The sequence below is a fragment of the Pseudochaenichthys georgianus genome, chromosome 10, assembly GCF_902827115.2.
Source record: "Pseudochaenichthys georgianus chromosome 10, fPseGeo1.2, whole genome shotgun sequence".
Taxonomy (NCBI): Eukaryota; Metazoa; Chordata; class Actinopteri; order Perciformes; family Channichthyidae; genus Pseudochaenichthys; species Pseudochaenichthys georgianus.
In genome coordinates this window covers 12,053,720-12,056,420 of record NC_047512.1, presented here as the reverse complement: position 1 = coordinate 12,056,420, position 2,701 = coordinate 12,053,720, and the positions used below count along the sequence as shown (strand labels likewise).

The window sequence follows — 2,701 nt, the reverse complement described above, 5'->3', positions numbered from 1 at the left end:
ACATATTTACAACATTGTAAGTGTGATGGAAACTTCTGAAGCAATGGAGACGAAACTCAGAGAGACACTGGCTGGAACTATATGATGGCAAACACTGATGGTTTATTATGGAGTTACGGCCGGAGAACTGACAAGACGTGTTGCCACCACGAGGTGACACAGCGGTTGCCAAACCAACTCTGAAGATCTCTACCCCGACCCATGTATTTAGCTGGTTCTGAGAGAATAATCAATATTGAGCATAACAAGATAAAACAGGCAAAGCACTAAAACACCTCTATCAGCTGACGCCAACAGGCAGGAATAGGGAGACAAAACACTGAGAGCACAGCAGCCCAAGGTGCAGGCCTGTGCTCATTGAGGGCAGTACAAACTGACTGGGTCAAAGTTGGGCCTAGGAAGATATCCCCAACAGTAAGCTTTAATCAGAAAGTCCAGTATATTGTTAGTCCATCACTGAATACATGACATCGGTGTAGATCGTCTCTCCCTCTGCTGATTTTGTATTCTTCCTGTTGCTCTGCCAGTTTTCCTCTTCGTGAAGCTGGTGCAGAATACATTATTGAGTCCTCATCCCTCTGCAAAAAAGTATGGAAACATTATTGAGGTGGCAAAAGTTAGATTTACATGTAGAAAAAATGAGTCAACAACTTTTTTCAGTCACATCTTCTCTTTTTGACCGTACCTGCTGCCTCTGCTGATCACCGCTGGCTGGTACGGGATTTGTTTGCAGAGAAACAGAAGCTGTATTATGAAATAAAATACATTTGATGACATATGATGTAGTACAATTATACACATTTGTAATGTAAATATAATGTAAAAATGTGAGCTTTGCCCAATGACTGATTGATTGAGGTATGAGAAACTTCTTTTACCGTTGCAACAATCACAAGTTTTCATCTCGATATTATGAATCAGGAAGGCGATAACAATCAGACTTATAGCAAAAGGAGCAGCTAACAGAAGCAGAATTACGATGGCCTGCTGATCCCACAACTTAGGTGCTAAAATCATGGAGAAAAGGAGAAAATGTGACAATTTAAAGTTTTTTTGACAGTATTACAATGCATGACAATTGGATTTGGTTGATAAGGGTTTCTACCATATTCAAAATGAATGATTATTAAAGATGTGTAAACGCTCTGCAGTTACCTTCAATGTCCAGTTTTGTTCCATTTCCAAATAATATCTCCCCACATGTGGCCACAGCACAGTAATAAGTCCCAGCATCAGAGGAGCGGAAGTTTTTAGAGAAGTTGTAGATACATTTCCGTGGAGAGCTAGCCTCAGGACTATTCTCACAATCATCTCCGCTGTTTTTATGGGTGTAAATGAGACTGGGATGAGATTCATCTGATCCGGCTCTGAACCAGTACACTCTGGTTTCTCCTGGACAAGTTCTGCTCTGAGATTCAGAGAGGACTGCACACTGCAGAGTCACCGAGTCTCCTGGAAGGACCGGATCAGACTGATGGCCTTGAATAATGGCAGTGATATCTGGTTCAGGGCCTGGAAATGATAAATATATGATAAAGTATACGTTTTTAAAGAAAGGTGAAATCTACGTTTGCTGTATTTCATTTCAGAAATCAGAAATCATTCACACATTTCCCTCTGAGGTAATTTATAATGTGTGGGTAAATACAAAAGACAAAAATAGTAAGCTACCATATAAAACAAAAGGGGTTTAGTACATAACACATTAAGAAAGTAGTAAAATACAATTGTGTTATGTAGCAGACAGTAATAACAAAGATAAACAGTATAAATGATTTACCTTTAACTCTCAGAAATGTCGCATTCAAAAATGTCATGTCAAGTTTCTTTACTTTTAGGCAGTAGTAAACTCCAGTATCGCTTGGCTCTGTTTTTCTTATTTGCAGGAGAAAGGTTCCAGGCCCTTGTTTTGCTGTAATGCGAGGAGTCTTGTTAACACACCATCATAATCAAAAGATAATGTTCCTCCCAAGACTTCAGGGACGATTCCAGGACCATGCCTGATCCAGAACATGTATGTTGGATCCAAGGATTTCTCGCGTGAACAAGTCAAAGTCACATCATCCCCAACACCAACAGTGTTTGTCTCAAAGATCTGATCGTGTGTGCATCCTGAAAAATATAGTAAACACACAGATGATTGCTTTGTGATACATTAAGAGTAATTAGCACCCTGCTGGATCATTATTAGAACATGACAATTAATATAATATATCTCAAGTCTAGATACTTACGCCCCACTCCAAGCATCAGCAGTAAATAAACTATGATCAGCATTTTCTGGTCAATCCACTCGTAGCTGCCGGTAAATTAAATCGTATTTGAGTAGATTTGTCTTAATGTAATCATATGAATGGGAGGTTACAATTTTAGAGCAACCTGATTGGCTTCTCCTTATTTCATTGTACCACCACAGTGGAAATAATATCACCCTTTGTTCCAACCTAAACACATGAAACAAGACCAAAAGCAAGCTTCTGTTTTTATGTTTGATGTTTTTTTTCCTTTAACTGGCACAGAGCGTAAACACACACAACAGAACAATCGAAAAACTATCTTGATTCTCTTTTCATGTCCAGATGGACTTTTTTGATGGGGTGAATATTGCCACTGTCCAGTATGATAAACACATGAGTGGCACATTTAGGCTGTCTGAGGAGCTAAGCAAACAAATACCTTTTGAAGCCACTGAAATGTGTTT

The 2,701-nt window shown here is 39.2% G+C and overlaps 1 pseudogene; it reads right to left on the bottom strand.

The window, feature by feature from the left end:
* Positions 1-425: 425 nt before the first annotated feature.
* On the bottom strand, positions 426-2,290 carry LOC117454020 (uncharacterized; annotated as a pseudogene).
* Between the last annotated feature and the right edge of the window lie 411 nt (positions 2,291-2,701).